Source organism: Carcharodon carcharias, chromosome 19 (assembly GCF_017639515.1).
Source record: "Carcharodon carcharias isolate sCarCar2 chromosome 19, sCarCar2.pri, whole genome shotgun sequence".
Taxonomy (NCBI): Eukaryota; Metazoa; Chordata; class Chondrichthyes; order Lamniformes; family Lamnidae; genus Carcharodon; species Carcharodon carcharias.
The window spans coordinates 5,241,148-5,263,161 of NC_054485.1; the positions used below are offsets into that span (position 1 = coordinate 5,241,148).

At 45.9% G+C, this 22,014-nt stretch overlaps 1 protein-coding gene across 5 annotated transcripts in view; it reads left to right on the plus strand.

Annotated features, from left to right (window-relative positions):
* Positions 1-7,274: 7,274 nt before the first annotated feature.
* wasf2 (WASP family member 2) overlaps positions 7,275-22,014 on the plus strand; it is a 42,914-nt gene continuing 28,174 nt past the window's right edge. Inside the window, exon 1 of one of the 5 annotated variants that reach the window (XM_041213409.1) lies at positions 7,275-7,408. The gene's annotated coding sequence lies outside the window, so the exon portion shown is untranslated. Of the gene's footprint in view, positions 7,533-9,376; positions 9,425-9,589; positions 9,609-17,636; positions 17,808-22,014 lie in introns of those variants that run through there. The other 4 variants (XM_041213408.1, XM_041213410.1, XM_041213412.1 and 1 more) reach the window with 4 other exon arrangements.

A 22,014-nucleotide genomic window follows, 5' to 3' on the forward strand; every position in this document is an offset into this window, starting at 1 on the left:
ACACTGTTCCACCAGAAGGAACCAAACAAGAGGATTTACGCTTCATCGAGGATATTGAAGCATATACACCCTTAATCTTTCAGCATTTACCAGCTACCGCACAAAAGTTGCAGGAAATAAACCCAGCCCAGCAACAAGATGAAGAATGTCTCCAACTCCAAGAATATTGGACTGGAGGAACAGCACCTCATCTTCCGACCAGGCACCTTACAGCCTTCCGGACTGAATACTGAGTTCAACAATTTCAGATCATGAACACTCTCCTCCATTCCCACCTCCTTTCCGACCCCCCTTTTCCAATAATTTATAATTTTTTTACAAATATATTTTTCTTTTCCCTATTTTAAAATTTATTTCGATCTATTGTTTCATCTCCACCTTTTAGCTCATTTCAATCCCTTCCCCCCACCCCACCCCCACTAGAGCCATCTCCCACTTGCTCGTCCTGCTTTCTACCCTTAATGTCCCCATTAGCACATTCCTTAGCTAATACCACCACCGTCAACACCCCTTTGTCCTTTTGTCTATGACATCTTTGGCAATCTCTTCTTGGCCTCCACCTATCACTAGCCCCCTATCCAGCTCTACTTGTCCCACCCTCCCCCCTCTACCAGCTTATGTTTCATATCATTTCTATATGTCTTAGTTCTGATGAAGAATCATAAGGACTTGAAATGTCAATTGTATCCCTCTCCGCAGATGCTGTCAGACCTCCTGAGTTTCTCCAGGTATTTTTGTTTCTGTTTCCGAGAATATTGTCTGGAAGGATGGCCAGACTATATCCTCACTAATCCAATACCACGGCAGTGCTTTGAACAGTGTAAGCACCTCATGGTTATTGACGACTTACTGGTCTTTAACAAGAGAATGGTCATACAGAGAGCACTTCAGCTTGGTATTCTTCAAAGACTTCAGCAAGGTCATTTAGGAATAGCAAAAATGTCCTACAAAAGCACAGCAATCAATCTGTTGGCCAGGTGTCACTCACTCTGTAGGTGAAATGATTTCTAATTGTCTTACTTGTGCCGTAAAGAGCCAGGAACAAAAACTCAAACCCAATATCACCATGAACGACTGCGAGAGGGTAAAACAGCGTGAGGAAGAACAGAGAAGCAACCAGGCTTAGAACTTTAATCACAGGCATAGAGCCTGAGTTACCAGTGCTGAAGCCTAGGGAGAAAGCGTGGGTCCGAGACCAACAGAGGGAAGTCACAGTCATTGAAAAAACTCCACAAGCGAGATTGTACAGGATTGAGACAGACCAGGGTATCTTAAGGAGAAACCGCAGAGCCTTAATATCCTTGGAGAGAAAGCCAATGGAAACTTGGACTGACTACTCAGATCCCGATGAAGTGGAAGAAAGTCTTACTATAAGTTTTACAGCCACCCGGAGGAGAACACCCTCACCAACAGAAGGGAGACTACGGAATATACTCAACCTCAAAAGGAGATCAGAACAAGATCAGGGATATTGGTCAAGGCACCTCAGATACTAACCCTGTGAATCCTGAGACTTTGGAATTAGATATAGGAGGATGTAAATATAATAGGGATAAAGATTTGAGGGAGATGTAGAATAAAGGGTTAACATCAGAAGCATACATGACGCTGATGTAATAATGATTTCAGATCACATGACAGAGAAGTAAGTGAGTTCTGGAAGGAGGAGAAGCTCCAACCTCATGCAGATGTCAACATGTGTAAATACCTGCTGTAAATAAAGAGTAGTGGTTTTGAGGACCTACAGACTCAAGCAGCATACTTTAGGAGAATAGACAGCACCAAAACCCCGGTCTGGACCCTGACCACACAACAAAGCAACAAGGAGAGATTTTGTATTCGAAATCATGAGGGATCTGGACAGAGTAGACGGAGAAAATCTGTTCCCATTGGTGGGAGGATCGCAAACAAGAGGGCACAGATTTAAGGTAATTAGTGAAAGAAGCATTTGGTGAGATGCAAAACCTTTCCATGCAGCATGTGGTTAGGATCTGGAAAGCGTTGCCTGAGGGTGTGATGGAGGCAGGTTCAATCAAGGCATTTAAGAGCTTCGAAGAGTCATATGGACTTGAAATGTTAACTCTGGTGGAATTTACTGAGCCTGCTGATGTTGGCGTGATAGGTGGCGTGTGTGGACAATATGGCGCAACCTGCTTCACGACAGCGTGAAGGCACGGCGCGATTGTCCGCTCAGCCCGCTGACGGCAGGCCACATTTCCCGCTATTGGTCAGAGGGGAGCTAATTGTAATACATCAGTGTATAATTATAGTTCTGTCGAAGGGTCATGAGGACTCGAAACGTCAACTCTTTTCTTCTCCACCGATGCTGCCAGACCTGCTGAGTTTTTCCAGGTAATTCTGTTTTTGTTTATAATTATAAGGTCATCCCGCCAGGCTCTTGGAACCCCGCTGTATCGTCCATCCACGTCAGTGGGAAAGCACACCGACGTGTTTCACAACAGCACCCAGGGGACGTGCACTTGGCAGCCTTCACTGTGGGGGAACTGAGGTGAGTGAGCAGCAGCGTTCTCCAAGGCTGGCTTGTTGCTTACAGGCCTCGGGGGCGCCAGGAGGGTAGGGGCCACTGATGCCTGGCCCCGGGGAGTGCTGGTCAGCCTCAGAGGCGACTGCTGTTTGGTAGGAGGGGGGTGGGGTGTCCAGGGGCAAGTGCTGGCTGACTTCGGAGGCGACCGTTGTCGATGGGGATGGGGATGGGGGTGGGGAGAAGGGGGGGGGCGGCAGTCAAGTGCTGCCCTGGCGCTGCATCCCGGGCACAGGCAATCGAGGTGGGGGTTAGAGTAAGCAAGGGGACACCTGTATACACTGACCATGTTGCTGCAACTGAGACAAATCAGGCGCAGCCAGAGTGTATGATTGGGGTCAGGTTCCTTGCCTGCCTATGCAAGCAACACAGAGGCACCAAAGGGCCACCAAGTGTTCCATACCTTACCCTCCCCACCGTCCCCCCACACACCCGGCACAGACTTCAAGTCCGCCACCACTTTATTGGACCATGGAGCAGTTGGACTGCACACATTGTACAATCTCCTCACCAATGCTCGCCATATAACTGTCACTGCTGGAGGCACTCACAGCCCCTTCATGCTGCAGGAGGACCACATCAGGATCATGGATCCTGGTGACCGAGCTGTATGCCTGATGGCCTACAGAGACCATAGAAGACTGAGGAGACAGCGACTGAGGCTCCTGGCTGCACAAAGGCAGGAGCAGCAACCTCATGAAGAAGGGGCAATAGGGCTCCTGTATGCACTTCCCAGGAGCGATAGTGAGCCATGGCTGGTCGGTGCCTACCGACACCCAGATCTATAGACGCCGCCTACCATTCCTGCAGATGACTAACAACCAGTGTCACTTATGACTGCTCATGTCTAGGGTCCTGGTGGCTCACATCTGCCACTTATTGCAGGACTTGGCGCCAAGGAGACATGGAGTGTGGCTGTGAAAGTGACCATGGGGCTCAATTTCTATATCAATGGCTCCTTACAGAGCTCCACAGGTGACCTCTGTGGGATCTCACAATCTGCCACCCACAAATACATCCATGAGGTCACGGGTGCCATCTTCTCCATGGCACACAACTTTGTGCATTTTGCCCAGGACTGGGACAGTCAGGGTACAAGGGCCATTGGATTCGCCCTGATCTCGGGATTCCCACAGGTACAGGGTGCGACTGACTGCACTCATGTGGCGCTCAGGTCTCCATTGCTACACTCAGTGAACCACAAGGGCTTCCACTCACTGAATGTGCAGCTGGTATTTGACCACCAGAAACACATCCTGCAGGTATGCGCACGGTTTCCAGGGAGTGTGCACGATGCCTACATCGTGTGTCACTCGCAGATCCTTGGAGTCTTCCAAGGTCCACAGAGGCTGCAGGGTTGGCTCCTCTGGGATAAGGGCTACTCACAGAGGCCGTGGCTGATGACACCCGTGCAGCGGCCTCAGACTGCAGCAGAGCGACGCTATAATGAGGTTCACGCAGCAGCTCACAACTTGGTGGAGCAGACCATCGGGATGCTGAAGATGCGGTTCCAGTGCCTGGACTGGTCTGCTGGAGTCCTGCAACAGTCCGCAGAGGGTGTCATGCATCATTGTCATCTGCTCCGCCCTTTATAACCTGGCACTGCAACGGGGAGAGGAACTGGCTGAGGAGGAGATGAAGGAGCTGCACACCTCCTCCGATGAGGAGGACGCTGACGGGGATGAGGGTGAGGGAGTCCTTGGTGATGATGATGACGGGGACGAGGTTCCCGCACTGTCTAGGCGAGGCAGGCATCCTGGGGAGGCCGCTACGTCTTGGTGCTCCTGGGACATCCACAGTGGAGGTGGAGGCAGACTGCTAACTGTGACGCCCTGTCTGCGATGACTTTGGCAGGCGTCCTCTGAAGGGCTGAGACTTGGAGGGCCCTGGCCTGCTTTCGGGGTCCTGCTGTGTGGCAGTACCACCCTCCTTGACCTGTGAAGCTGGATCTGCAGAGGTCACACGAATAAGGGAGTTGGATGGGCCGGTCACTCCCAGAGCCACCTGGGTGGATGGCCCTGGAGTGTGCACCCGCTGATCCTCCTCCCTATGGGTGCCCGAGGGCCCCTGGCCAACTTCGTGAGTGGAAAGGGTAACTGGAGTGAGATCGACCTACCCAGCACCCCTCTCGTGTACACACTGCTGGTGGCATCAGCAATGGAGTTAAGCCCCCGCGCAGCAGTGCAGGAATGACATCCCGGACCAAGGTCTCCATAGCAGCCACTATCCTGCCAGTGTTGACCTCGGTGTGTTGCAATGCTGGCGCTATCACTTCAGCCTGAAGACGGACGGACTCTTCCATCCTGCCTTGCAATCTGGGGAGTGCAGCGGACATCCCTTCCTGATGTTCCCGAGCTTGCCTTTGCAGCTCCAGCAACTGTGACATGACTGAGTCCAGAGGCTCTTCATCTGACTTAGACTCAGCAACATTCTGGCCTGGGACACCTGGGAAGTCCCTGCCTCCGCCTGCTGTGGATCAGAAAATGCAATGTGCTCACCAGGTTGTGATGCTGAGGCTACTCTAAAGCTGGGTCCCACCGATGTGTGTGACTGTGTTGGTGGAGGGTGTGGGTGAGCGCTGTGATGGGACTTCAGGGAGGGTGTCTCCAGATTCCTCTTCAGAGGTTTCTTCGGGGTTTGATTGGAGGCTCTGTGTCGTGGACTCTGTCGGCTGTTTCCCAGATGTGCCTGTGAAAGCAAGGGGAGATAATTAGTGCCTGGCAGTGGCCTGTGAAACAGGACACATCACTCACAGCATGGTTATCTGATGGATGTTGCACTGCTGGACCCTCACTTGGTAGAGCAGCGCCGACCTCACTGTCAGCACAGGACCGGTCCAGACCCTCACCGGGCAGCTGGATGGCTCTGTTTTCGAATTCTGTCAGAACTTTGATCTCTGGCATCCCTCCACCTGTCTGCAAAACTTTCCCTCCTGTTGTGAGCCAGTTTGTCCTGCATGGATAGAGATGGAGAGAGTGTATCAGGGTGCCTGCCAAGCCAGATGTTAAGTATGCCTGGCCTGTGTGGGTGGTAAGTGGTCCCATGGACGGGATGAGGACAATGATGGTATGTGTGAGAGTGAGTCCTTTGTACTGGCAGTGAGTGAGGGCCCTGTGGGTGCGTGATGGGTTTGTGAGTTGGGAGTGATGAAAAGAGTGACTTACCCTGGCAGAACAGAGATCATTGATCCTTTTGCGGCACCGGGTGGCTGCCCTCCTCTGCAGGGCGCTTGCACTGACCACCACTGCCCCCGCCTCCCAAGCCAGGTTGGTGACTTTGCTGCCCATCCTGCAGCCAGAGCGGGGGTAGAGCACATCCCAGTGAGCCTCCACGGCATCCAGCAGCAGCTCGAGGGACCCATCGTTAAAGAGGGGTGGGAGGCTGCAGACTTTTTCCCTCTGCTGGCTGTGTCTCCCAGGCAGCGGTGGTGAGCTGGTGGCAATAAACGCTTTGCTGGCGGCTGCCTTTTAAAGTTGATGCAACAGCGGGATGATGGCGGGCGGGCGAATGAGAGCCTGCCCACCATGGAAACGGCATGTTTCGCGGGAGTGAATAAATGTGGCAGGCTCAGGAAAACCCGCCATTTTCGTTGGTGGATAGGACTCCATTTTACTCACCCACTGACGCACTTAGTGCAAGTTCCGCCCTCTGATCCTCTCTCCACAGGTGCTGCCAGACCTGCTGAGTTTTTCCAACATTTTCTGTTTCTGGTTTAAGAGGGAATTGGATTAGTGGCTGAAAAGGAAGAGTGTGCCGGGCTACCTGGAAAAGGCAGGCGAGTGGCACGAGGTGAATTGCTCCTTCGGAAAGCTAGCACACACATGATGGGGGAGGAGGTGTCGCTGGGCTCGTATTCTAGAGACTCAGGGTAATGGTCTGGGGACCTGGGTTTGAATCGTACCATTGAATTCAATAAAAATCTGGAATTGGCAAAACCTGACCGTGATTGCGAAACCGTTGTCGACTGTTGTAAAAAATCCATCTGGTTCATTGATGCCCTTTAGGGAAGGAAATCTGCCACCCTTACCTGTTCTGGCTTATATGTGACTCCAGGCACACAAGCAATGTGGTTGACTCTTAAATACCCTCTGAGCAAGGGCGATTAGGGATGGGCAATAAATGCTGGCCTGGGCAGTGACCCCCACACCCCATGAACGCATAATTTTTTTCAAAAAAATGTGCTGTAACCTCCTGGTGTGCGCTGAAACCATTCTGTGATTCTGTAAAAGCTTCACTGCATCTTTGTAAGGCAGGATAGGAATCTTACAAACTTTAGATGTCTATATATTTTTTTTAAATAAGACAATTACTCCAAGGGCGATAATTTCAAGATATTTCACATTGCAACATAACCCAGATTGCCTGATGCTTGCGAAAATGTGTGGGGGTTGCTGTAAACCCTGACCTGAACGCCCCATTGCAGAGGGTTCCAGCCTCTGCACAAACCTGTCTTGGAATGTGCAACTTTAAGACAGCACCAACATTCCCAGAGGGGAGTCCACAAAAATCATCAGTATTAAATAAACAGAGAAACGGTTTATATTTTACAGTACCTATAATTTAAGATATTACCTAATTCTATAATTCATAGTAAATTTATAACTTGAATTAAAATGGAACAGTTTCTTCTTTATATCACATTCAGTTTTCAGCCCTTCCCCTTCACTCAATCGGTAATGCTCTTTCCCGCGTATCAGATCAGGCATTACGTCACCTCCCATTGTGGCACTGACGTCACTGGATTGACACCGGCTCTGGCCAATCGGCGTCCGGGACCCGGCACCGTCCCCGGATGTCCAGCGCTGATTAGCATACTGGGGGCGGGCTCAGGCGTTGCTATGTCGGGCTGAGTTATGGCCGCCGGCGGTGAGTCTCAGGCCCGGAGCGCGGCGGTTTGTGGGCGAACGATGGCCGCGGCCCCCGTTTAAGATGCGAATTTGGATGCGGCTGACGTCGGGAATCGGCTCGAGTGAAGTTTTTGCTGTTTCGGGTAGGGGCTGGGGAGTTTCATTTCTCTCCTGGGTTGGAAGGGCGGGACGGGGGCTGGGCCGGGCCGGGCCGGGCCGCTGCCAGATTGTGATCACCTACCTCCCACCCACCCTTATATTGGAGGCTGGAGGCTGGAGCTGAGCCTCACTTCCTGCCAAATAGTGGGTGCCAAACATCCCCTGGGAGTCTCCCAGTGCAAACACTCAGCAGCTCGGGCAGCATAGGGGGGAGGGGATGGCATAGGGGAGGGGGAAGGAAGGGAAGGAGGAGGGGGGGGAGAAGGAAGGAGAGGGGGAGAGAAGGGAGGGAGGAGGGGGGAGAGTGGGGAGGAGGGGGGAGAGTGGGGAGGAGGAGGACGAGGAGGAGGGGGGAGAGTGGGGAGGAGGAGGACGAGGAGGAGGGGGGAGAGTGGGGAGGAGGGGGGAGAGTGGGGAGGAGGAGGACGAGGAGGAGGGGGGAGAGTGGAGAGGAGGGGGGAGAGTGGGGAGGAGGGGGGAGAGTGGGGAGGAGGGGGGAGAGTGGGGAGGAGGGGGGAGAGTGGGGAGGAGGGGGAGAGTGGGGAGGAGGAGGACGGGGAGGAGGGGGAGAGTGGAGGGGAGGGGGAGGACGGGGAGAGTGGGGAGGACGGGAGGGGGAGAGTGGAGAGTGGGGAGGAGGGGGGAGAGTGCGGAGGAGGGGGGAGAGTGGGGAGGGGAAGGAGGGGGGAGAGTGGAGAGGGGGTAGGAGGAGAGGGAGTGGGAGATGGGGGAGAGAGAGAGAGAGATTCCCAGATGCTGCTCAACTATGTAAAGCCCGATGCTACTTTCTAAGACGCTTTCAAACTGCCTCCTGTTAAAGGCAATGGGGGTTTGACTCTGACGTGGGCCCTGCGGCTCATTACCAGCGAAGGCCCCAGGGCACCTCTTCCATGTAGAGTCTGATTGGACAACGCGCCCCATATCAAGCACGGGGCGGGTTCTGGAGGGCAGGCCTCCCATCATCACAGCGGCTCTGGGGATTGTGCTGGTGCTGCTGGCATCCTTTGGCACCATGCAACATCTGGCCAACTAACCTTCACCAAGGCATTGAAGGCACATTGAGGAAAAAGGAGGGGGGGGGGTGGGGGGGGGGGGTCCGCAATGTTTCCCTGGTCATATTGAAAGTTGAACTTATTTGTTTGTGTGTTGGAAGTGTTTATGTAGCAGTGCCTGGTCTCCTTACTGTACTTCATCAACTGTTTCAACGTTAGGAGATGGAAATAACTTTTTACCAAAATGATTCTGCTTCAGGCAAGACTTTGCAATGATAAGCCACTGTTGGCTATTTAAACTTTCATTTTGAGGACTTTCACTTTGTTCCGGATTGTGGTGAATTGAACCATCCCCACTCCTTGTTTTGAGGGAGCCATGTAGATTTTCATATCTTACTGCTCCTCAAAATTGAATTATCACTGAGTAGCCTGACATATTTTCTTAAGCAAATGTATTATGTTGCCTTGGCTTTTAGTGTGGTATTTAAAAACAGTTATAGCAACCTGTTCGCAGATATATCTCACTTCCTTATTACACTTTGTAAAAAAAAAATTGTTAATCAATTGGAATGTCATAAGTCATCTGTTGAATGTATGCATAGCCATCCCAATCATTGAGTCAAACTTGGGTGTGTACTCAACTATTCTTGTCTTCCCGCAAGTCATTTTTAAAAATTGTTCATTCATGGGATGTGGGCTTTGCTGGCTGGGCCAGCATTTATCGCCCATCCCTAGTTACACTTGAGAAGGTGGTGGTGAGCTGTCTTCTTGAATCGCTGCAATCCATGTGGTGTAGGTGCACCCACAGTGCTGTTAGGAAGGGTGTTCCAGGATTTTGACACAGTGACAGTGAAGGAACAGTAATGTATTTCCAAGTCAGGATGGTGAGTGACTTGGAGGGGAGCTTCCAGGGGGTGGTGTTCCCATCTGTCTGCTCTTGTCCTTCTAGATGGTAGTGGTCATTGATTTGGAAGGTGCAGTCAAAAGGAGCCTTGGCGAATTCCTGCTGTGCATCTTGTAGATGGTACACAGTGCTGCTACTGTGCATTGATGGTGGAGGGAGTGAAGGTTAGTGGATATGGTGCCAATCAAACGGGCTGTTTTTGTGAGTAATGTATGTCAACATTACTCACATAAAGCAGTGTGATGGAAGACATTTGAATCTAATTCTCGCTTTGAGAAGCATAGTTTTATTTTTAAAATTAAACTTTTTAAGTGTCAATAGTTATGTTTAACCTGTGTGACCTACATTTTAAAGACTTTTTAAAAAGCTGCAAATGTGGAAACCTGAAATGTAATTGGAAATCGTGGGAATATACTGCAGATTGGTAACGTGAAAAATTAAAAAAAAAGACTTAATCATTAAGTTAATTGATCCGACACCAGATGTAAACTGTTTCGTGATGCCTCTCAATGTTTTTTTTTGTAATTTTGGGTCCATTATTTTCATTCTGGATAATTGAATTACTTTGGAGATGTGGGAGGTTGCAGGACTCCAGTTTCTACCATGCTTCCAAACAAAGTTGTGTTAAATCATGCCTTTATTGTCTTGAACCTCAAGGCTGGGTGGGATTCTACACCAATGTCAAATTTAGGGCTGATTTTCTTTTTAATTGTCTTGACGTGGCATTACTTATTGAGCCTTTGTGTTGTGATCCTCACTAGTGATAGAACTTTGCTTTGATTTCTTGCTGTAATTTTATTTCAGTTCTAAGGTTAAGAAAGCATTTCATCGAGCCTTAAAATATTCCTATAAAATATAGGAATATTTAATTGAATGCAACCTAATTCTGACTTGACTTCTGTCAACCCACAGTTCTGTTGTATGGTGGCATTTGCTAATGTGATGAACACCACAGGGTCAAAATGACCCTGAATTAAGGGATTCCACACCAATATATGTTTAGTAGCACTAGAGGGATGATTTTGTGCTTTGATAGCATTGGAAAATGATCATGTTTGCTAGAAATGGGTTAAAGGAGGGAAAAGCCAAATATCATTATGCTATCCATTGCAATCTTGCATTCTGCCAAGACTCATGCCCAGCCCACTCTCTGCTAAGGAACATGAGGATGGAATAAAGAAAGACAGACTTGCATTTATGTAGCACTTTTCACGACCATTCAATATCTCAGCAGTGCTTTCCAGGCAATGGAATATTTTTGAAGTGCAGTCACTGGAGTGCTGCTTTGGGCTGCAGTAGAGTGCTTAAGTTGGAGTTTGGTGACTGAGGGAATTTAAGGTTTAATTTCTGTTTAAAGTCTAGTCTTTCTTTCATTTAGTAATTAACTAAAAGCTGCTGTTTGGGTTGGAAGAAAGTGAGTTTTAGGCCAACTTTAAAACAGGGTTTATACGGGCTCTGCTTGCAGCTACAACTAGTTAATTAGATAACTGGCTTAAACAGGTTTTCAGAGGCTAGATTCAGAGAGTATAAAAACAGGCCATCTTACAGTGCTGACTTTGTCTGCGCTGCAGCCCAAAGCAGCACTCCAGTAGAGTGCTTTAAGTTGGAGTTTGGTGACTGAGGGAGTTCAGTGAAGGGGGATTGATGTGATCCTTTGAGTACTGTGAGTACGGTCTGGTAAGTATTTACTACTTTTATCGCTTGTAGTTTTTAAGGTCTTATTTTGTGGTTCATTGTTTGTAAGGGCTATATTCTGTAATAGTGAGGAGCAGGGAAGAAAGGCCCTAAAGTAATTGATATTATTTGATATTAAGTATCTTCCAAAGGTTTAATTTAACTTATGGGAGTAAGTCATGGCAGGAGAGCTCAAAGCAGCGGCATGTTCCTCCTGCTCTATGTGGGAAGTCGGGAACATGTCCAGTGCCTGGGGCCAGCATGTGTGTGGGAAGTGTCTCCAGCTGTAGCTTGTGGAAGCCCGGGTTTCAGAGCTGGAGTGGCAGCTGGGGACATTGTGTAGCATCCACAAGGCGGAGTGTATCACGGATAACATGTATAGAGAGGTGGTCACACCACAGGCTAAGAGTCCACAAGGCAGGAAGGAAATGGGTGACCACCAGGCAGAGCAAGAGGACTAGGCAGGCAGTGCAGGAATCACCTGTGGCTATTCCCCTGCAAAACAGATCTACCGTTTTGGATACTGTTGAGGGGAAAGCAGCAGCTGCCAAATTCATTGCACCATGGTTGGCTCTGCTGCATGGGGGAGGAGTAAAAAGTGTGGGAATGCAATAGTTATAGGGGATTCACTTGTAAAGGGAATAGATAGGTGTTTCTGTGGCCGCAAACGAGACTCCAGGATGGTATGTTGTCTCCCTGGTGCTAGGGTCAAGGATGTCTCAGAGTGGCTACAGGAAATTCTGAAGGGGGAGAGTGAACAGCCAGTGGTCGTGGTACACATTGGTACAAACGACGTAGGTAAAAAAAAGGGATGAGGTCCGAAAAGCAGAATATAGGGAGTTAGGAAGTAAGTTGACCTCAGGGGTAGTGATCTCAGGATTACTACCAGTGCCATGTGCTAGTTAGAGTAGAAATAGGATGAATACGTGGCTGAAGAGATGGTGTGAGGCGGGGGGGTTCAGATTCCTGGGACATTGGGACCGGTTCTGGGGGAGGTGGGATCAGTACAAACTGGACGGGTTACACCTGGGCAGGACCAGGACTGACGTCCTAGGGGGAATATTTGCTAGAGTGGTTGGAGGGTTTAAACTAAAATAGCAGGGGGATGGGAATCTATGCAAGGAGTCAGAGGAGGGGGAATCAAGGACAAGAACAAAAGACAGAAAGGAGAATAAGAAAAGTGATAGGTAGAGAAATCAAGGGCAAGAATCAAACAGGGCGTCAGTTAAAAATAGTGGGAACGGGACAAATAACATTAAGACAAGCCTTAAGGCTTTGTGTTTTAACGTGAGGTGCATTCGCAATAAAGTGGATTAGTTAACTGCACAAATAGATATAAACAGGTATGATATAGCCGAGATTACGGAGACATGGCTGCAGGGTGACCAGGGATGGGAACTGAACATCCAGGGGAATTCAGTATTTAGGAAGGACAGACAAAAAGGAAAAGGCAGTGGAGTTGCTGGTTAAAGAGGAAATTAACACAATAGTGAGGAAAGATATTAGCTCTGACGATGTGGAATCTGTATGGGTAGAGCTGAGAAACACTAAGGGGCAAAAAACATTAGTGAGGGTTGTATATAGACCCCTCAAACTGTATTGGTGATGTTTGGAATGGATTAAACAGGAAATTAGAGACACATGCAACAAAGGAACATCTGTAATTATGGATGACTTTAATCTGCAAATAGATTGGGCAAATCAAATTAGTAACAATACCATAGAGGAGGAATTCCCTGGAGTGTATACGGGCTGGTTTTCTGGACCAGTATGTTGAGGAACTAACTAGAGAACAGGCCATGCTAGACTGGGTCTTGTGTAATGAGAATGGAATAATTGGCAATCTAGTTGTGCGAGGCCCCTTTGGGATGAGCGACCATAATATGATAGAATTCTTCATCAAGATGGAGAGTGAAGTAGTTGATTCTGAGACTAGGGTCCTGAATCTTAATAAAGGAAATTACGATGGCATGAGGCGGTGTTAGTTGGCTATGATGGCTTGGGAAACATTACTTAAAGGGATGATGGTGGATAGGCAATGGCAAACATTCAAAGAGCGTATGGGTGAACTGCAACAATTGTTTATTCCTGTCTGGCGCAAAAGTAAAACAGGAAAGGTTGCCAAACCATGGCTTACAAGGGAAATTCTAAACTGCTCCCAATACTCAGGCCTGTTGCTTTTTCTGGCCAATTTGTATGCCTTTTCCTTGCATCTATTGGGAGCAGTTTAGAATTCAGCAAAGGAGGACCAAGGGATTGATTAAGAAGGGGAAAATAGAATACGGCAGTAAGCTTGCAGAGAACATAAAAACTGACTGTAAAAGTTTCTAAAGATATGTGAAGAGAAAAAGATTAGTGAAGGCAAGTGTCCCTTACAGTCAGAAACAGAGGAATTTATAATGAAGAAAGAAATGGCTGACCAACTAAATACATACTTTGGTTCTGTCTTCACAAAGGAGGACACAAATAACATACCAGAAATGTTGGAGAACACAGGGTTTAGTGAGAGGGAGGTACTGAAAGAAATCAGCAGGGAAATGGTGTTGGGGAAATTGATGGGATTGAAGGCCGATAAATCCCCAGGACCTGATAATCTACGTCCTAATGTATTTAAGGAAGTGGTCCTAGAAATAGTGGATGCATTGGTGGTCATCTTCCAAGATTCTATAGACTCTGGAACAGTTCCTACAGATTGGAATGTAGCTAATGTAACCCCACTATTTAAAAAGGGAGATAGTGAGAAAACAGGGAATTACAGACCAGTCAGCCTGATGTCGGTACTGGGGATAATTCTAGAGTCCATTATAAAAGGTTTAATAGCTGAGCACTTGGAAAACAGTGGCAGAATCGGACAAAGTCAGCATGGATTTATGAAAGGGAAATCATGCTTGACAAATCTACTATGATTTTTCGAGGATATAACTAGTAGAGTTGATGAGGGAGGGGCAGTTGATGTGGTTTATTTGGACTTTCAGAAGGCTTTCGACAAAGTTCCACATAAGAGATTAGTGTGTAAAATTAAAGCGCATGGGATTGGGGGTGGTGTATTGAGACGGACAGAAAACTGGTTGGCAGACAGGAAACAAAGAGTAAGGATTAACAGGTCTTTTTCCGAATGGCAGGCAGTGACTAGTGGGGTACTGCAGGGACCAGTGCTGGGACCCCAGCTATTCACAATATATATTAATGATTTAGATGAGGGAACTAAATGTAATATTTCCAAATTTGCAGATGACACAAAGGAGGGTGGGAGGGTGAGCTGTGAGGAGGATGCAGAGATGCTTCAGTGTGATTTGGGCAAGCTGAGTGAGTGTGCAAATGCAGTATAATGTGGATAAATGTGAGGTTATCCACTTTGGTAGCAAAAACAGGAAGGCAGATTATTATCTGAATGGCTGTAAATTGAGAGAGGGGAATGTGCAACAAGACCTGGGTGTCCTTGTATACCAGTCGCTGAAGGTAAGCATGCAGATGCAGCAGGCGGTAAAGAAGGCAAGTGGTATGTTGGCCTTCATAGCCAGGGGATTGGAGTACAGGAACAGGAATGTCTTGCTGCAATTGTACAGGGTCTTGGTGAATCACATCTGGAATATTGTGTGCCGTTTTGGTCTCCTTATCTGAGGAAGGATGTTCTTGCTATGGAGGGAGTGCAGTGAATGTTTATCAGATTGATTCCTGGGATGGCAGGACTGACATATGAGGGGAGATTGAGTCGGTTAGGATTATATTCACTGGAGTTCAGAGAATGAGGGGGGAATCTCATAGAAACCTATAAAATTCTAACAGGACTAGACAGGGTAGATGCAGGAAGGATGTTCCTGATGGTGGGGGAGTCCAGAACCAGAATACAGTGCAGACCACTTTGGACTGAGATGAGGAGAAATTTCTTCACCCAGAGAATGGTGAGCATGTGGAATTTGCTACCACAGAAAGTAGTTGAGGCCAAAATATTGTATGTTTTCAAGAAAGAGTTAGATATAGCTCTTGGAGTGAAAGGGATCAAAGGATATGGGGAGAAAGCGGGAGCAGGCTATTGAGCTGGATGATCAGCCATGATCATAATGAATGGCGGAGCAGGCTCGAAGGGCTGAATGGCCCACCCCTGCTCCTATTTTCTATGTAATGTAGGAAAACGCAACAGCCAATTTGTAAGATCAAACTATGACAGTGATAATGACCAGATAATCTGCATTTTTTTGTGATGTTGTTTGAGTGATGAATATTGACCAAGTTAGCAGGAATAACTCCGCTGCTCCTCTTCAAACAAGTGCCAAGGGATCTTTTACATCCACTCGCAGGTAGTTGAGGCCATGATTTAATGTCTCATCCAAAAGACGGTTCCCCCCAGCAGTGTAGCACTCCCTCAGTACAGCACTGGAGTTTCAGTGTCGGTTTTTGTGTTGAAACCTTGGAGCAGGACTTGAATCAGGAAGTTTGTAACTCTGAAATCTAAACTGAGCTACAGCTGACACTCCTGCAGAAAATACACAGTTTTCAGAATATGGGAGGAGAAGCAATATTCCCCCACCCCAGAAAACGTTAGGTGTAATCTCTGCTTTGCTAACATTCAGCTACCTGCTGTGTTTAGGCCTGGTAGAAGCCATGTATAAGCAATTGTTTCCCTCTCTATTGTGTCACCTTTCAGTCCATGTTGCTTGGAGAAAGGAGGTGGCAAATCTGGTAAGCGTTATCATTCTGCTGACCCTGCCTCCTTCTCCTGTTAGCCCTTCAATGGGGTAGAAAAATCTACCCACCCCGGCAAGAATTTTGTGCATCATCTTTGTGCTGCGGACTTTGTTTGAGTCCTGATCTTTATGTCACTACCTGTCCACCCCGCCACTTTATACCAGCATTATACTGTGAAGTTAGCTGAAAAACAATTTTAAGGAGTTGGATGGTGTAGGCAAGTTAGTAATATAGATGAAAGAAAGAGTCATCAATTAAGCTAGCAAAGATCAGTTATATTTAAATGCTCAATAATGCATTACAATTACTGTAAATGTTCACTCGGAGAAATTGTGTTGCAGCAATGTAGAATATTTTAAGATTATTTTGCTTTTGTATTTGTAGAGTGCATTGTGTGAAACCAAATTTGCTGCCTGTATGCAGAAAGTTACAAGTACATCTTAGCAAATTACAGCACTGGAATCCTGTCAGGCATTTTGGCCGACATCATGAAAAATATTGTCGTCTGGACATAGAGGTTACTTCATTAGAAGTTAATTAGAGGTTAATAGATCCATATCCTTGCTCATGCTTTTTTTGTGTGTTGCTTTGTTAGGAAGTGGTGTAGAACTTAAAATGTGTTTTTGTGACAAACCATAGCCTTCAAAAACCTTGTAAATAGTGGACTTCACTAATAAATGTAACCAGCATGGAAAATCATTTCACGCTCTTATTGCCCCAAGTAATCACTCTTTAAGTTGACCCATCTGTTTTCCAGAAATATTTAGTTGGGTGTGGTTGAGCTATCTTGGCATTCTAGGTTAGTTTGGAGGGGTGGATAAAGAGAATAGGAACAGAGCGGGTAAGTATAATTAAATCTAGTGTTTATGTAAAGGATAAACAGTGCGTGTATACTGGTTGGGTTAAATGGCCTGTATCCTGATTGCAACAGTATGAAAGATAAATATTTTTTTCTGATTTATTTATTTTTGAGGATAAGAAGTCTGATCTAGTTTGGGGATGATTTTTCAATGATTAACGAATTTTACTCTCTTTTTTCTTAAGGATGGATTGTATTGTGAAGCCTCAGTAATTTTTTTAAAAATTGTTTTTAATAGAACTTCTGGTTGTCCTGTGACTCATGCTGGACCGTTCTCTGGTGTGAGTTTGGACAATTCAATTAGAACAGGAACTAAGGCTCAACTTTCATTTCAGCCTTTTTCTTAGTTCTCACTGCAGTCTGTGCACAGCTCTAACAAACTGCTCTTTGTTTCTGAAGTTGAAAAGTTGTATCATTGTTAATGCAATGAATTATGGTGATTGCAAAAATTCATAATCTATCATCTGTGACAAAGAATTACCATTTTGTGAAACATTTGGACAAACAGTTAATATCCTATTGAAAACTTTGTAATCCCAAAAGTACAAAATGTTGCTCTGAAAGCTTGCAAGAAATGAGATAGACAGCTGGCTGACATTGAAGAGATCCAATTTTCTTCTTTCTTCAGCATAAAGTGTATAATTGAAGCCCCTGTTCATCACATGTAAAAAGGCATATTTAATTTACAATAGTTGGTAAAACTTCCTAGTGGAGAATATCAAAGTGCATAACTAGCAGTTGCTGATCTTATTTTTGTTTTTTTTGGTATGTTTTTAAATTGTGGCAAATAACAATAGTTGTCATGTTTTTGGGGTTATTTTGCTAGATAACTTGGGTTTAATACCCTGCAAACAGGTCACTGGTTCCCTAGGATCTGATTCCACTTTTCTGTTGACTAGGTAAGCAGCAATATAATCCATTGATTGTAACATAACAGGGAGCCCTATTAAAATTGAAGTCAATGGGAATCAGGAGGAAAACTCTCCACTGGCTGGAGTTATACTTAGCACAAAGGAAGATTGTGTTTATTGAATGCCGGTCACCGTAGTCCCAGGACATTGGTGCAGGATTTCCTTGGGGTAGTATTGTGGGCCGAACCATCTTCAGTTGCTTCATCAAATAACTTCCCTCCATAAGATCAGAGGTAAGATGTTCAATGATGACTGCAGTGTTCAGATCCATTTGTATCTCCTCAGGAAATGAAGCAGTCCATGTTTTCATGGAGCCAGACCTGAAAAACATTCAGGCTTGTGCTCATAAGTGCAAGTAACATTTGTGCCACATGAGTGCCAGACACTGTCCATCTCCAACAAGAGAGAATCTCACTATCTCCCCATGACTTTTAATGGAATGGCATTACCATCACTGAATCCTCCACCAGAAAGTTATCATTGGCCGAAAACTTGACTGAACCAGTCATACAAGTACTATGGTTACAAGAGAAGGCCAGAGACTGGGATTTCTGTGGAGAGTAACTCACCACCTAACTCCCCAAAGCCTGTCCACCACAAGTCAGGAGTGTGATGCAATACTGCCCACTTGCTTGGATGAGTGCAGCCCCAACAACACTCAAGAAGCTCAACACCATCCAGGACAAAGCAGCCCACTTCATTGGTACCCAATCCATCACCTTAAGTATTCACTCCCTCCCACACACTGCAGCAACTCGCCATTACTCATTCGATAGCATCTTCCAAACCCATGACCTCAACCACCCAGGTGAACAAGGGGAGCAGTCACAAGGGAATGCTAACACCTTCATGTTCCTCTCCAAGACACATTCCATTTTGAACTATATTGCTGCTTCTTCACTTTCCTGGGGCAATATCCTGGCCCTCCCTGACAGCATCGTGGATGTACCTGCAGCAGTTTAAGAAGGCCCACCACCTTGAGGTCAGTTAGGGATTGGCAATAAATGCTGGTTTGCCAGTGACACCCATACCCCATTAACGAATAAGAAACAAGCCTTCCCTCTGTAGTTTGGCTGCAGGCTTGTATCAAATGCTGTTATGTGAATTTTTTTTTGCATTGTAGATTGGAAAGACACTTTTAATAATCACACTATTTGGAACACTAAGTTGTTTTACTGACCTAAGATTTAGAACGAGCAGGCATTGTTTAACATGGTGTGATAAATATATTTCAAAATATGGAACTCGCCACCTCTCCAACCATCCGTCTGTTTACAGTAACCTCAAACTACCTCGACATTGCTTGTCAGCTTCCATGGAGGTTTAAACCACTTAGCCTCGCATCCAGCAGAGTTTACAGACACTCTTGCTTTTCTCTTTATTGATTTGGCTGCCAATGTACCTCTGAGAGATGAAGTCTAAAGTGTGGAATGCTCATTTAATCTGAATAGTGTCAGTTTGGTATACTTCCCAGACACAGTATGAAGATCTCCACCATGAATTCATAAAACATTGGGCTGAATTTTCATCGATTTGGGATGACCCAGCAGCCATTTAAAAATAGCAGGTGGCCCCAGTTCTGGGGTCCCAACCCCATTCTCAAAGTTTAGGAATTTTGGAATGCCTTTTGATGGTGCTGGCTGGTTTGGGTGGCGAGTCAGCACTCTGCACTCCCAATCTGGCCAGCTCCATAGTGGGAATAAACATGCCCTAGTCCTCTGCAATTTTCATGGAGTTGGGCTAGTTTTTCAAAGCATCATGGTTTACAGCACCCCAGAGCTCTCAACCAAGCACCCAAAAATTAATTAGCCTATTGAAACATCTGAGCCCCAGGGAAAAACATTGCTCGATTGACAGTTCTGCCCACTGATCTATGCTGTCAATTTCACAATGTTTATTTGCACAAGATAGAGGTTTACTTGCAGTTTCTGCTATTGATGCTTTAAAGGGTCTGTGTTATGAGGCAGCCTCATGGTAAATCCCAGAGGGAAGCTTTAAACAACTGTCATAACCTATATTTTTAAGTGGTATGAATGAGTTGCAACTCTAAATTCAGGAATCAGACCACCAGTTCTCGAGAGATTTTATATTAAACTAAATGAAACATTTTATTAATTTACACAAGTTAAATACATCCATTTGGCTGCAAATTACTACTATCATAACTTTTAAAACAAATTCCCAAACTAATCTTCATTAAGGCAACAGCAACCCATAAACTTAACCAGAAACCAGGCAAAGCATTTTCACCTTACAAATTCAAAATAAGGTTCCTTTCACTTTGGCTGCTGTGGAGATAGTTGTGGGCTTACAGCTACTTTGATCTTACATTGCCCCCTGACTCCCACACACAAAACTGCTAACCTTACATCTAGCACAGCTCATTGAATGTAAATTCTCACTGTATCACCTGCCTCTTCTAACAACAAATCCCCTTTCATAGTACTAATTTTATTAGTAATATAAACATATTGTTTGGTCTCTGCTAGCTTGGGGCCAGATTTCATTCACCGCCTTGAATGCTATATTCAAAAAATGTAAATGTACTCTACCTTTCTTACATCTCAAAACTAGTACACATCAAAGCACCCAGCCTAGCTGGCTTTAATCCAATTAAGACACACCCACAGACTAAACCCTTATTGTAAAAGAAAAATATTTTCCAATAATATATACATCCATAGCTTCATGACAGTTTTGATGATTGTCACTTATTGCGCTGTGACAAAGAGGTGTCTTTTTAAGAATGGAAATAAATTACTTTTTAGAACTTTTTTTTAATATATCCCACTGTCATGATAGGGTAAATTGCTTCTATACAGTGTATAGTGGATGAATGAATATGGAAATGCCATAGCTTGGTTTGGGGTGATGAGGGGCCCTAAGGGGTGTGTTGGAGGGCGTGAAGTGGTATGGATAAGGCACTGGAAGTGTGCGTTGGAGGGGGTGAGCTGGTGTGAGGGCTGAGGGGCTTTCTGTTTTTGTTATAACTCAGCCGAAGTCCCACAGGGCAGAGGCAGGCCATTTAAACAGCGTATTTCTGGACCTACCAGCCCCTGTGGTTGCCTCCGAACTTTGCCTGGTTCAGCTGGCCTAACTGCAGCCTGCATCTGCCTCCTCACCCCTTTCACAATGAAAACCTATCCTTGTGGGCACCTTCTCCTGAGATTGGGAGGAAGGGGGGGTGAGCCTAATATTTTCCCAACCCCCTCTACCTGCCTTGAGGACGAAAGTGCAGCCCATTGTGTCCACTCTGCTGGTTTCCCCTTTCTACAAAATGTTTTGGCCGTTTATTAATCATATCTCCCAGCAAAAACAATACTTGCTGCCAGATGGTTGCAAAAAAGTGGTGGTTGTTAAGTTGCTAAACAGTAGCAGAAATATGCTGCAGTACAACTATTATCAGTGGGTGGGGCAAATAATAAAACTGACTGAAATCATCCAACAGGAAGTGTGTTCGTGGTTTGAGATCAGAAGCACATGGGGGAGGGGGAGAAGAAGTCTATTCCTCATCATTTGTCAGATATGTATAGGCTAGGAAGGGGAGATAAAAAGATTTTATAACCAATGATTCACATTAAACTGTAATGTGAACTAATTGAAACATGAGCAATTTAGAGATATCTGCTAAAATGGTTTTACTTTCAAATTCATTTCAGTGCTTATTGTTCCATAAATTGGTTTTGTAGTTTTTGGAAAAGAGGGGGAAATGTCTCTGAAAAGTTGCACAGCAGGCAAAATGTGAAGTAGCAGATATTAAGGAAACTTCAAGTTTGCAGAAGTCTGTAGGAAATAGCAGCACTGTGTCATGCAACTGGTGAGCAACCGCTATGTAGCTATTTTTGCTATATTAATCACATTAGCTTAATTCTTCACAGCTTTCTTCAACTCTCCAACTTGTCATGCTTGTACTGCATGAAGCCATCAATGATATTTATCAGTGTTTAACTAATTGTTAAGAGACCTTGATAAATTTCAAAGGATTTCGTGATTTTTTTACAGTAGCTCATGCACTCTGCAAACAAATGCGGCACTTCAAGCTATTTTTTCCCCTGTTGCTTGATCTATGTTATTTCAGTGGACAATTTGATATTAATTGTAAAACCCTCCACTAGCATAGATCACATCATTCATGCTCATGACAGTGTTATTTTAGCCCTGTACCCCTCCGACCTCCTAGTTCATATGTCCATAGGCCTTAGTTCATTAGACCCAGGGTAAAGATCTGGGTTCGAATCCCACCACGACGGATGGTTGGATTTGAATTCCGTAAAAATCTGGAATTAAAATGATGACCATGAAACTATTGTCGATTGTATTCTGGTATTTAGGGAAGGAAATCTGCTGTCCTTATCTGGTCTGGCCTACATGTGACTCCAGACCCACAGCAATGTGGTTCACTCTTAGATGCCCTCTGAACAAGGGGAATTAGCAATAAAT